Here is a 13,887-nt window from a genome sequence, read left to right as displayed (position 1 = left end):
TGTGTAATGAAAATAAGTCCAGGCTAGCTGTCCTTGTGGGCATCAGCTGCTGGCATCTGCATTGCTGCTGCCATGAGCATGGCAAAGCAGGTAAAAGATTGCTTTTCCTTGTGTGACACAGGAGCTCTTGACTTGAAAGCTAGAGGGATGCAATAGAAAGAGCTGCAACCTCTGCCAGACATGGCAAAGGTGAGTGGGATGTTGTTTCAGTTGCTGCTGATTTCAGGAGGACTGTAAGGATGGAAAGGCTGGTGTTTGCCATGGGCAGGGAAACACATCTGGTTTTCATTTTCTCTTTCTCTTTGAGTGCCAGATAAAGAGCAGAGTGTGCCCTCACCTTGGACCCCTCCTGCCCTCTTCTGCTGAGATGGAGAAATGTTCCAGCTTTTAGACGGACATCAGGACAGAGATATGTAATGAAAATAAGTCCAGGCTGGCTGTCCTTGTGGGCATCAGCTGCTGGCATCTGCATTGCTGCTGCCATGAGCATGGCAAAGCAGGTAAAAGATTGCTTTTCCTTGTGTGACAGAGGAGCTCTTGACTTGACAGCTAGAGGGATGCAATAGAAAGTGCTGCAGCCTCTGCCAGACATGGGAAAGGTGAGTGGGATGTTGTTTCAATTATTGCTGATGTCAGGAAGGACTGTAAGGATGGAAAGGCTGGTGTTTGCCATGGGCAGGGAAACACATCTGGTTTTCATTTTCTCTTTCTCTTTGAGTGCCAGATAAAGAGCAGAGTGTGCCCTCACCTTGGACCCCTCCTGCCCACTTCTGCTGAGATGGAGAAATGTCCAAGCTTCTAGAAGGACATCAGGACAAAGATATGTAATGAAAATAAGTCCAGGCTGGCTGTCCTTGTGGGCATCAGCTGCTGGCATCTGCATTGCTGCTGCCATGAGCATGGCAAAGCAGGTAAAAGATTGCTTTTCCTTGTGTGACACAGGAGCTCTTGACTTGAAAGCTAGAGGGATGCAATAGAAAGAGCTGCAACCTCTGCCAGACATGGCAAAGGTGAGTGGGATGTTGTTTCAATTAGTGCTGATGTCAGGAAGGACTGTAAGGATGGAAAGGCTGGTGTTTGCCATGGGCAGGGAAACACATCTTGTTTTCATTTTCTCTTTCTCTTTGAGTGCCAGATAAAGAGCAGAGTGTGCCCTCACCTTGGACCCATCCTGCCCTCTGCTGCTCAGAGTGAGAAATGTCCCAGCTTGTAGAAGGACATCAGGACAAAGATATGTAATGAAAATAAGTCCAGGCTGGCTGTCCTTGTGGGCATCAGCTGCTGGCATCTGCATTGCTGCTGCCATGAGCATGGCACAGCAGGTAAAAGATTGCTTTTCCTTGTGTGACACAGGAGCTCTTGACTTGAAAGCTAGAGGGATGCAATAGAAAGAGCTGCAACCTCTGCCAGACATGGGAAAGGTGAGTGGGATGTTGTTTCAATTAGTGCTGATGTCAGGAAGGACTGTAAGGATGGAAAGGCTGGTGTTTGCCATGGGCAGGAAAACACATCTGGTTTTCATTTTCTCTTTCTCTTTGAGTGCCAGATAAAGAGCAGAGTGTGCCCTCACCTTGGACCCCTCCTGCCCACTTCTGCTGAGATGGAGAAATGTTCCAGCTTGTAGAAGGACATCAGGACAGAGGTATGTAATGAAAATAAGTCCAGGCTGGCTGTCCTTGTGGGCATCAGCTGCTGGCATCTGCATTGGTGTTGCCATGAGCATGGCACAGCAGGTAAAAGATTGCTTTTCCTTGTGTGACACAGGAGCTCTTGACTTGAAAGCTAGAGGGATGCAATAGAAAGAGCTGCAACCTCTGCCAGACATGGGAAAGGTGAGTGGGATGTTGTTTCAATTAGTGCTGATGTCAGGCATGACTGTAAGGATGGAAAGGCTGGTGTTTGCCATGGGCAGGGAACCACATCTGGTTTTCATGTTCTCTTTGTCTTCGTGTGCCAGAAAAAGAGGAGAGTGTGCCCTCACCTTGGACCCCTCCTGCCCTCTTCTGCTGAGATGGAGAAATGTTCCAGCTTCTAGAAGGACATCAGGACAAAGATATGTAATGAAAATAAGTCCAGGCTGGCTGTCCTTGTGGGCATCAGCTGCTGGCATCTGCATTGCTGCTGCCATGAGCATGGCACAGCAGGTAAAAGATTGCTTTTCCTTGTGTGACACAGGAGCTCTTGACTTGACAGCTAGAGGGATGCAATAGAAAGAGCTGCAACCTCTGCCAGACATGGCAAAGGTGAGTGGGATGTTGTTTCAATTATTGCTGAAGTCAGGAAGATTGTAAGGATTGAAAGGCTGGTGTTTGCCATGGGCAGGGAAACACATCTGGTTTTCATTTTCTCTTTCTCTTTGAGTGCCAGATAAACATGGGATAGTTTGCCCTCAACTTGGAACTCACTTGCCCTCTGCTGCTGAGAGGGAGAAATGTCCAATCTTCTAGAAGGACATCAGGAGAAAGATGTGTAATGAAAATAAGTCCAGGCTGGCTGTCCTTGTGGGCATCAGCTGCTGGCATCTGCATTGCTGCTGCCATGAGCATGGCAAAGCAGGTAAAAGATTGCTTTTCCTTGTGTGACACAGGAGCTCTTGACTTGAAAGCTAGAGGGATGCAATAGAAAGAGCTGCAACCTCTGCCAGACATGGGAAAGGTGAGTGGGATGTTGTTTCAATTAGTGCTGATGTCAGGCATGACTGTAAGGATGGAAAGGCTGGTGTTTGCCATGGGCAGGGAACCACATCTGGTTTTCATGTTCTCTTTGTCTTCGTGTGCCAGAAAAAGAGGAGAGTGTGCCCTCACATTGGACCCCTCCTGCCCTCTTCTGCTGAGATGGAGAAATGTTCCAGCTTCTAGAAGGACATCAGGACAAAGATATGTAATGAAAATAAGTCCAGGCTGGCTGTCCTTGTGGGCATCAGCTGCTGGCATCTGCATTGCTGCTGCCATGAGCATGGCACAGCAGGTAAAAGATTGCTTTTCCTTGTGTGACAGAGGAGCTCTTGACTTGACAGCTAGAGGGATGCAATAGAAAGAGCTGCAACCTCTGCCAGACATGGCAAAGGTGAGTGGGATGTTGTTTCAATTATTGCTGAAGTCAGGAAGATTGTAAGGATTGAAAGGCTGGTGTTTGCCATGGGCAGGGAAACACATCTGGTTTTCATTTTCTCTTTCTCTTTGAGTGCCAGATAAACATGGGATAGTTTGCCCTCAACTTGGAACTCACTTGCCCTCTGCTGCTGAGAGGGAGAAATGTCCAATCTTCTAGAAGGACATCAGGAGAAAGATGTGTAATGAAAATAAGTCCAGGCTGGCTGTCCTTGTGGGCATCAGCTGCTGGCATCTGCATTGCTGCTGCCATGAGCATGGCAAAGCAGGTAAAAGATTGCTTTTCCTTGTGTGACACAGGAGCTCTTGACTTGAAAGCTAGAGGGATGCAATAGAAAGAGCTGCAACCTCTGCCAGACATGGCAAAGGTGAGTGGGATGTTGTTTCAGTTATTGCTGATGTCAGGAGGACTGTAAGGATGGAAAGGCTGGTGTTTGCCATGGGCAGGGAAACACATCTGGTTTTCATTTTCTCTTTCTCTTTGAGGGCCAGATAAAGAGCAGAGTGTGCCCTCACCTTGGACCCCTCCTGCCCACTTCTGCTGAGATGGAGAAATGTCCAAGCTTCTAGAAGGACATCAGGACAAAGATATGTAATGAAAATAAGTCCAGGCTGGCTGTCCTTGTGGGCATCAGCTGCTGGCATCTGCATTGCTGCTGCCATGAGCATGGCAAAGCAGGTAAAAGATAGCTTTTCCTTGTGTGACACAGGAGCTCTTGACTTGAAAGCTAGAGGGATGCAATAGAAAGAGCTGCAACCTCTGCCAGACGTGGCAAAGGTGAGTGGGATGTTGTTTCAATTATTGCTGAAGTCAGGAAGATTGTAAGGATTGAAAGGCTGGTGTTTGCCATGGGCAGGGAAACACATCTGGTTTTCATTTTCCCTTTCTCTTTGAGTGCCAGATAAACATGGGATAGTTTGCCCTCAACTTGGAACTCACTTGCCCTCTGCTGCTGAGAGGGAGAAATGTCCAATCTTCTAGAAGGACATCAGGACAAAGATGTGTAATGAAAATAAGTCCAGGCTGGCTGTCCTTGTGGGCATCAGCTGCTGGCATCTGCATTGCTGCTGCCATGAGCATGGCAAAGCAGGTAAAAGATTGCTTTTCCTTGTGTGACACAGGAGCTCTTGACTTGAAAGCTAGAGGGATGCAATAGAAAGAGCTGCAACCTCTGCCAGACATGGCAATGGTGAGTGGGATGGTGTTTCAATTAGTGCTGATGTCAGGAAGGACTGTAAGGATGGAAAGGCTGGTGTTTGCCATGGGCAGGGAAACACATCTGGTTTTCATTTTCTCTTTCTCTTTGAGTGCCAGATAAAGAGCAGAGTGTGCCCTCACCTTGGACCCCTCCTGCCCTCTTCTGCTGAGATGGAGAAATGTTCCAGCTTGTAGAAGGTCAATCAGGACAAAGATATGTAATGAAAATAAGTCCAGGCTGGCTGTCCTTGTGGGCATCAGCTGCTGGCATCTGCATTGCTGCTGCCATGAGCATGGCAAAGCAGGTAAAAGATTGCTTTTCCTTGTGTGACACAGGAGCTCTTGACTTGACAGCTAGAGGGATGCAATAGAAAGAGCTGCAACCTCTGCCAGACATGGCAAAGGTGAGTGGGATGTTGTTTCAATTATTGCTGAAGTCAGGAAGATTGTAAGGATGGAAAGGCTGGTGTTTGCCATGGGCAGGGAACCACATCTGGTTTTCATGTTCTCTTTGTCTTCGTGTGCCAGAAAAAGAGGAGAGTGTGCCCTCACCTTGGACCCCTCCTGCCCTCTTCTGCTGAGATGGAGAAATGTTCCAGCTTCTAGAAGGACATCAGGACAAAGATATGTAATGAAAAGAAGTCCAGGCTGGCTGTCCTTGTGGGCATCAGCTGCTGGCATCTGCATTGCTGCTGCCATGAGCATGGCAAAGCAGGTAAAAGATTGCTTTTCCTTGAGTGACACAGGTCCTGTTGACTTGACAGCTAGAGGGATGCAATAGAAAGAGCTGCAACCTCTGCCAGACATGGCAAAGGTGAGTGGGATGTTGTTTCAATTAGTGCTGATGTCAGGCATGACTGTAAGGATGGAAAGGCTGGTGTTTGCCATGGGCAGGGAACCACATCTGGTTTTCATGTTCTCTTTGTCTTCGTGTGCCAGAAAAAGAGGAGAGTGTGCCCTCACCTTGGACCCCTCCTGCCCTCTTCTGCTGAGATGGAGAAATGTTCCAGCTTCTAGAAGGACATCAGGACAAAGATATGTAATGAAAAGAAGTCCAGGCTGGCTGTCCTTGTGGGCATCAGCTGCTGGCATCTGCATTGCTGCTGCCATGAGCATGGCACAGCAGGTAAAAGATTGCTTTTCCTTGAGTGACACTGGTTCTGTTGACTTGACAGCTAGAGGGATGCAATAGAAAGAGCTGCAACCTCTGCCAGACATGGCAAAGGTGAGTGGGATGTTGTTTCAATTAGTGCTGATGTCAGGAAGTACTGTAAGGATGGAAAGGCTGGTGTTTGCCATGGGCAGGGAACCACAGCTGGTATTCATGTTCTCTTTGTCTTCGTGTGCCAGAAAAAGAGGATAGTGTGCCCTCACCTTGGACCCCTCCTGCCCTCTTCTGCTGAGATGGAGAAATGTTCCAGCTTCTAGAAGGACATCAGGACAAAGATATGTAATGAAAAGAAGTCCAGGCTGGCTGTCCTTGTGGGCATCAGCTGCTGGCATCTGCATTGCTGCTGCCATGAGCATGGCAAAGGAGGTAAAAGATTGCTTTTCCTTGTGTGACAGAGGAGCTCTTGACTTGACAGCTAGAGGGATGCAATAGAAAGAGCTGCAACCTCTGCCAGACATGGCAAAGGTGAGTGGGATGTTGTTTCAATTAGTGCTGATGTCAGGAAGGACTGTAAGGATGGAAAGGCTGGTGTTTGCCATGGGCAGGGAAACACATCTGGTTTTCATCTTCTCTTTGTCTTCGTGTGCCAGAAAAAGAGGAGAGTGTGCCCTCACCTTGGAACTCTCCTGCCCTCTTCTGCTGAGATGGAGAAATGTCCAAGCTTCTAGAAGGACATCAGGACAAGGATATGTAATGAAAATAAGTCCAGGCTGGCTGTCCTTGTGGGCATCAGCTGCTGGCATCTGCATTGCTGCTGCCATGAGTATGGCAAAGCTTGTAAAAGTTTGCTTTTACTTGTGTGACATAGGAGCTTTTGACTTGACAGCTAGAGGGATGCAATAGAAAGAGCTGCAACCTCTGCCAGACATGGCAAAGGTGAGTGGGATGTTGTTTCAATTAGTGCTGATGTCAGGAAGGACTGTAAGGATGGAAAGGCTGGTGTTTGCCATGGGCAGGGAAACACATCTGGTTTTCATCTTCTCTTTTTGTGCCAGAAAAAGAGGAGAGTGTGCCCTCACCTTGGACCCCTCCTGCCCTCTTCTGGTGAGATGGAGAAATGTTCCAGCTTCTAGAAGGACATCAGGACAAAGATATGTAATGAAAATAAGTCCAGGCTGGCTGTCCTTGTGGGCATCAGCTGCTGGCATCTGCATTGCTGCTGCCATGAGCATGGCAAAGCAGGTAAAAGATTACTTTTCCTTGAGTGACACTGGTTCTTTTCACTTGACAGGTAGAGGGATGCAATAGAAAGAGATGCAACCTCTGCCAGACATGGCAAAGGTGAGTGGGATGTTGTTTCAATTAGTGCTGATGTCAGGCATGACTGTAAGGATGGAAAGGCTGGTGTTTGCCATGGGCAGGGAACCACATCTGGTATTCATGTTCTCTTTGTCTTCGTGTGCCAGAAAAAGAGGAGAGTGTGCCCTCACCTTGGACCCCTCCTGCCCTCTTCTGCTGAGATGGAGAAATGTTCCAGCTTCTAGAAGGACATCAGGACAAAGATATGTAATGAAAATAAGACCAGGCTGGCTGTCCTTGTGGGCATCAGCTGCTGGCATCTGCATTGCTGCTGCCATGAGCATGGCAAAGCAGGTAAAAGATTGCTTTTCCTTGTGTGACAGAGGAGCTCTTGACTTGACAGGTAGAGGGATGCAATAGAAAGAGCTGCAACCTCTGCCAGACATGGCAAAGGTGAGTGGGATGTTGTTTCAATTAGTGCTGATGTCAGGAAGGACTGTAAGGATGGAAAGGCTGGTGTTTGCCATGGGCAGGGAACCACATCTGGTTTTCATGTTCTCTTTGTCTTCGTGTGCCAGAAAAAGAGGAGAGTTTGCCCTCACTTTGGACCCCTCCTGCCCTCTTCTGCTGAGATGGAGAAATGTTCCAGCTTCTAGAAGGACATCAGGACAAAGATATGTAATGAAAAGAAGTCCAGGCTGGCTGTCCTTGTGGGCATCAGCTGCTGGCATCTGCATTGCTGCTGCCATGAGCATGGCAAAGCAGGTAAAAGATTACTTTTCCTTGAGTGACACAGGTTCTGTTGACTTGAAAGCAAGAGGGATGCAATAGAAAGAGCTGCAACCTCTGCCAGACATGGCAAAGGTGAGTGGGATGTTGTTTCAATTAGTGCTGATGTCAGGCATGACAGTAAGGATGGAAAGGCTGGTGTTTGCCATGGGCAGGGAAACACAGCTGGTTTTCATCTTCTCTTTGTCTTCTTATGCCAGAAAAAAAGGAGAGTGTGCCCTCAACTTGGACCCCTCCTGCCCTCTTCTGGTGAGATGGAGAAATGTTCCAGCTTCTAGAAGGACATCAGGACAAACATATGTAATGAAAATAAGTCCAGGCTGGCTGTCCTTGTGGGCATCAGCTGCTGGCATCTGCATTGCTGCTGCCATGAGCATGGCAAAGCAGGTAAAAATTGCTTTTCCTTGTGTGACACAGGAGCTCTTGACTTGACAGCTAGAGGGATGCAATAGAAAGAGCTGCAACCTCTGCCAGACATGGCAAAGGTGAGTGGGATGTTGTTTCAATTAGTGCTGATGTCAGGAAGGACTGTAAGGATGGAAAGGCTGGTGTTTGCCATGGGCAGGGAAACACATCTGGTTTTCATCTTCTCTTTGTGTGCCAGAAAAAGAGGAGAGTGTGCCTGCAACTTGGAACCCCTCATGCCCTCTTCTGCTGAGATGGAGAAATGTTCCAGCTTCTAGAAGGACATCAGGACAAAGATATGTAATGAAAAGAAGTCCAGGCTGGCTGTCCTTGTGGGCATCAGCTGCTGGCATCTGCATTGCTGCTGCCATGAGCATGGCAAAGCAGGTAAAAGATTGCTTTTCCTTGTGTGACAGAGGAGCTCTTGACTTGACAGCTAGAGGGATGCAATAGAAAGAGCTGCAACCTCTGCCAGACATGGCAAAGGTGAGTGGGATGTTGTTTCAATTAGTGCTGATGTCAGGAAGGACTGTAAGGATGGAAAGGCTGGTGTTTGCCATGGGCAGGGAAACACATCTGGTTTTCATCTTCTCTTTTTGTGCCAGAAAAAGAGGAGAGTGTGCCCTCACCTTGGAACTCTCCTGCCCTCTTCTGCTGAGATGGAGAAATGTCCAAGCTTCTAGAAGGACATCAGGAAAAAGATATGTAATGAAAATAAGTCCAGGCTGGCTGTCCTTGTGGGCATCAGCTGCTGGCATCTGCATTGCTGCTGCCATGAGCATGGCAAAGCTTGTAAAAGATTGCTTTTCCTTGTGTGACATAGGAGCTTTTGACTTGACAGCTAGAGGGATGCAATAGAAAGAGCTGCAACCTCTGCCAGACATGGCAAAGGTGAGTGGGATGTTGTTTCAATTAGTGCTGATGTCAGGAAGGACTGTAAGGATGGAAAGGCTGGTGTTTGCCATGGGCAGGGAAACACATCTGGTTTTCATCTTCTCTTTTTGTGCCAGAAAAAGAGGAGAGTGTGCCCTCACCTTGGACCCCTCCTGCCCTCTTCTGCTGAGATGGAGAAATGTTCCAGCTTCTAGAAGGACATCAGGACAAAGATATGTAATGAAAAGAAGTCCAGGCTGGCTGTCCTTGTGGGCATCAGCTGCTGGCATCTGCATTGCTGCTGCCATGAGCATGGCAAAGCAGGTAAAAGATTACTTTTCCTTGAGTGACACTGGCTCTTTTCACTTGACAGCTAGAGGGATGCAATAGAAAGAGCTGCAACCTCTGCCAGACATGGCAAAGGTGAGTGGGATGTTGTTTCAATTAGTGCTGATGTCAGGAAGGACTGTAAGGATGGAAAGGCTGGTGTTTGCCATGGGCAGGGAACCACATCTGGTATTCATGTTCTCTTTGTCTTCGTGTGCCAGAAAAAGAGGAGAGTGTGCCCTCACCTTGGACCCCTCCTGCCCTCTTCTGCTGAGATGGAGAAATGTTCCAGCTTCTAGAAGGACATCAGGACAAAGATATGTAATGAAAATAAGTCCAGGCTGGCTGTCCTTGTGGGCATCAGCTGCTGGCATCTGCATTGCTGCTGCCATGAGCATGGCAAAGCAGGTAAAAGATTGCTTTTCCTTGTGTGACAGAGGAGCTCTTGACTTGACAGCTAGAGGGATGCAATAGAAAGAGCTGCAACCCCTGCCAGACATGGCAAAGGTGAGTGGGATGTTGTTTCAATTAGTGCTGATGTCAGGAAGGACTGTAAGGATTGAAAGGCTGGTGTTTGCCATGGGCAGGGAACCACATCTGGTTTTCATGTTCTCTTTGTCTTCGTGTGCCAGAAAAAGAGGAGAGTTTGCCCTCACTTTGGACCCCTCCTGCCCTCTTCTGCTGAGATGGAGAAATGTTCCAGCTTCTAGAAGGACATCAGGACAAAGATATGTAATGAAAAGAAGTCCAGGCTGGCTGTCCTTGTGGGCATCAGCTGCTGGCATCTGCATTGCTGCTGCCATGAGCATGGCAAAGCAGGTAAAAATTGCTTTTCCTTGTGTGACACAGGAGCTCTTGACTTGACAGCTAGAGGGATGCAATAGAAAGAGCTGCAACCTCTGCCAGACATGGCAAAGGTGAGTGGGATGTTGTTTCAATTAGTGCTGATGTCAGGCATGACTGTAAGGATGGAAAGGCTGGTGTTTGCCATGGGCAGGGAAACACATCTGGTTTTCATCTTCTCTTTGTGTGCCAGAAAAAGAGGAGAGTGTGCCTGCAACTTGGAACCCCTCATGCCCTCTTCTGCTGAGATGGAGAAATGTTCCAGCTTCTAGAAGGACATCAGGACAAAGATATGTAATGAAAAGAAGTCCAGGCTGGCTGTCCTTGTGGGCATCAGCTGCTGGCATCTGCATTGCTGATGCCATGAGCATGGCAAAGGAGGTAAAAGATTGCTTTTCCTTGTGTGACAGAGGAGCTCTTGACTTGACAGCTAGAGGGATGCAATAGAAAGAGCTGCAACCTCTGCCAGACATGGCAAAGGTGAGTGGGATGTTGTTTCAATTAGTGCTGATGTCAGGAAGGACTGTAAGGATGGAAAGGCTGGTGTTTGCCATGGGCAGGGAAACACAGCTTGTTTTCATCTTCTCTTTGTGTGCCAGAAAAAGAGGAGAGTGTGCCCTCACCTTGGAACTCTCCTGCCCTCTGCTACTCAGAGGGAGAAATGTCCAAGCTTCTAGAAGGACATCAGGACAAAGATATGTAATGAAGATAAGTGCGGGCTGGCTGTCCTTGTGGGCATCAGCTGCTGGCATCTGCATTGCTGCTGCCATGAGCATGGCAAAGCATGTAAAAGATTGCTTTTCCTTGTGTGACATAGGAGCTTTTGACTTGACAGCTAGAGGGATGCAATAGAAAGAGCTGCAACCTCTGCCAGACATGGCAAAGGTGAGTGGGATGTTGTTTCAATTAGTGCTGATGTCAGGAAGGACTGTAAGGATGGAAAGGCTGGTGTTTGCCATGGGCAGGGAACCACATCTGGTTTTCATGTTCTCTTTGTCTTCGTGTGCCAGATAAACAGGGGAGAGTGTGCCCTCACCTTGGAACTCTCCTGCCCTCTGCTACTCAGAGGGAGAAATGTCCAAGCTTCTAGAAGGACATCAGGACAAAGATATGTAATGAAAATAAGTCCAGGCTGTCTGTCCTTGTGGGCATCAGCTGCTGGCATCTGCATTGCTGCTGCCATGAGCATGGCACAGCAGGTAAAAATTGCTTTTCCTTGTGTGACAGAGGAGCTCTTGTCTTGAAAGCTAGAGGGATGCAATAGAAAGAGCTGCAACCTCTGCCAGACATGGCAAAGGTGAGTGGGATGTTGTTTCAGTTGCTACTGATGTCAGGAGGACTGTAAGGATGGAAAGGCTGCTGTTTGCCCTGGGCATTGAAACACATCTGGTTTTCATTTTCTGTTTCTCTTTGAGTGCCAGATAAACAGGGGAGAGTGTGCCTGCAACTTGGAACTCTCCTGCCCTCTTCTGCTGAGATGGAGAAATGTCCAAGCTTCTAGAAGGACATCAGGACAAAGATATGTAATGAAAAGAAGTCCAGGCTGGCTGTCCTTGTGGGCATCAGCTGCTGGCATCTGCATTGCTGCTGCCATGAGCATGGCAAAGCAGGTAAAAGATTACTTTTCCTTGAGTGACACAGGTTCTGTTGACTTGACAGCTAGAGGGATGCAATAGAAAGAGCTGCAACCTCTGCCAGACATGGCAAAGGTGAGTGGGATGTTGTTTCAATTAGTGCTGATGTCAGGCATGACAGTAAGGATGGAAAGGCTGGTGTTTGCCATGGGCAGGGAAACACAGCTGGTTTTCATCTTCTCTTTGTCTTCTTATGCCAGAAAAAAAGGAGAGTGTGCCCTCAACTTGGACCCCTCCTGCCCTCTTCTGGTGAGATGGAGAAATGTTCCAGCTTCTAGAAGGACATCAGGACAAAGATATGTAATGAAAAGAAGTCCAGGCTGGCTGTCCTTGTGGGCATCAGCTGCTGGCATCTGCATTGCTGCTGCCATGAGCATGGCAAAGCAGGTAAAAGATTACTTTTCCTTGAGTGACACAGGTTCTGTTGACTTGACAGCTAGAGGGATGCAATAGAAAGAGCTGCAACCTCTGCCAGACATGGCAAAGGTGAGTGGGATGTTGTTTCAATTAGTGCTGATGTCAGGCATGACAGTAAGGATGGAAAGGCTGGTGTTTGCCATGGGCAGGGAAACACAGCTGGTTTTCATCTTCTCTTTGTCTTCTTATGCCAGAAAAAAAGGAGAGTGTGCCCTCAACTTGGACCCCTCCTGCCCTCTTCTGGTGAGATGGAGAAATGTTCCAGCTTCTAGAAGGACATCAGGACAAACATATGTAATGAAAATAAGTCCAGGCTGGCTGTCCTTGTGGGCATCAGCTGCTGGCATCTGCATTGCTGCTGCCATGAGCATGGCAAAGCAGGTAAAAATTGCTTTTCCTTGTGTGACACAGGAGCTCTTGACTTGACAGCTAGAGGGATGCAATAGAAAGAGCTGCAACCTCTGCCAGACATGGCAAAGGTGAGTGGGATGTTGTTTCAATTAGTGCTGATGTCAGGAAGGACTGTAAGGATGGAAAGGCTGGTGTTTGCCATGGGCAGGGAACCACATCTGGTATTCATGTTCTCTTTGTCTTCGTGTGCCAGAAAAAGAGGAGAGTGTGCCCTCACCTTGGACCCCTCCTGCCCTCTTCTGCTGAGATGGAGAAATGTTCCAGCTTCTAGAAGGACATCAGGACAAAGATATGTAATGAAAATAAGTCCAGGCTGGCTGTCCTTGTGGGCATCAGCTGCTGGCATCTGCATTGCTGCTGCCATGAGCATGGCAAAGCAGGTAAAAGATTGCTTTTCCTTGTGTGACAGAGGAGCTCTTGACTTGACAGCTAGAGGGATGCAATAGAAAGAGCTGCAACCTCTGCCAGACATGGCAAAGGTGAGTGGGATGTTGTTTCAATTAGTGCTGATGTCAGGAAGGACTGTAAGGATGGAAAGGCTGCTGTTTGCCCTGGGCATTTAAACACATCTGGTTTTCATTTTCTGTTTCTCTTTGAGTGCCAGATAAACAGGGGAGAGTGTGCCTGCAACTTGGAACTCTCCTGCCCTCTTCTGCTGAGATGGAGAAATGTTCCAGCTTCTAGAAGGACATCAGGACAAAGATATGTAATGAAAAGAAGTCCAGGCTGGCTGTCCTTGTGGGCATCAGCTGCTGGCATCTGCATTGCTGCTGCCATGAGCATGGCACAGCAGGTAAAAGATTGCTTTTCCTTGAGTGACACAGGTTCTGTTGACTTGAAAGCAAGAGGGATGCAATAGAAAGAGCTGCAACCTCTGCCAGACATGGCAAGGGTGAGTGGGATGTTGTTTCTATTAGTGCTGATGTCAGGAAGGGCTGTAAGGATGGAAAGGCTGGTGTTTGCCATGGGCAGGGAAACACATCTGGTTTTCATCTTCTCTTTCTCTTTTTGTGCCAGATAAACAGAGGAGAGTGTGCCCTCACCTTGGACCCCTCCTGCCCTCTTCTGCTGAGATGGAGAAATGTCCCAGCTTCTAGAAGGACATCAGGACAAAGATATGTAATGAAAATAAGTCCAGGCTGGCTGTCCTTGTGGGCATCAGCTGCTGGCATCTGCATTCGTGTTGCCATGAGCATGGCAAAGCAGGTAAAAGATTGCTTTTCCTTGTGTGACACAGGAGCTCTTGACTTGACAGCTAGAGGGATGTAATAGAAAGAGCTGCAACCTCTGCCAGACATGGCAAAGGTGAGTGGGATGTTGTTTCAATTATTGCTGATGTCAGGCATGACTGTAAGGATGGAAAGTCTGGTGTTTGCCCTGCTCAGGGAAACACATCTGGTTTTCATCTTCTCTTTCTCTTTGAGTGCCAGATAAGCAGGGGAGAGTGTGCCCTCACCTTGGAACTCTCCT

The sequence above is a fragment of the Phasianus colchicus genome, chromosome Z (genome assembly GCF_987193195.1).
Source record: "Phasianus colchicus chromosome Z, bPhaCol1.hap1.1, whole genome shotgun sequence".
NCBI classification, from domain to species: Eukaryota; Metazoa; Chordata; class Aves; order Galliformes; family Phasianidae; genus Phasianus; species Phasianus colchicus.
Note: the sequence above shows the minus strand (reverse complement) of the source record.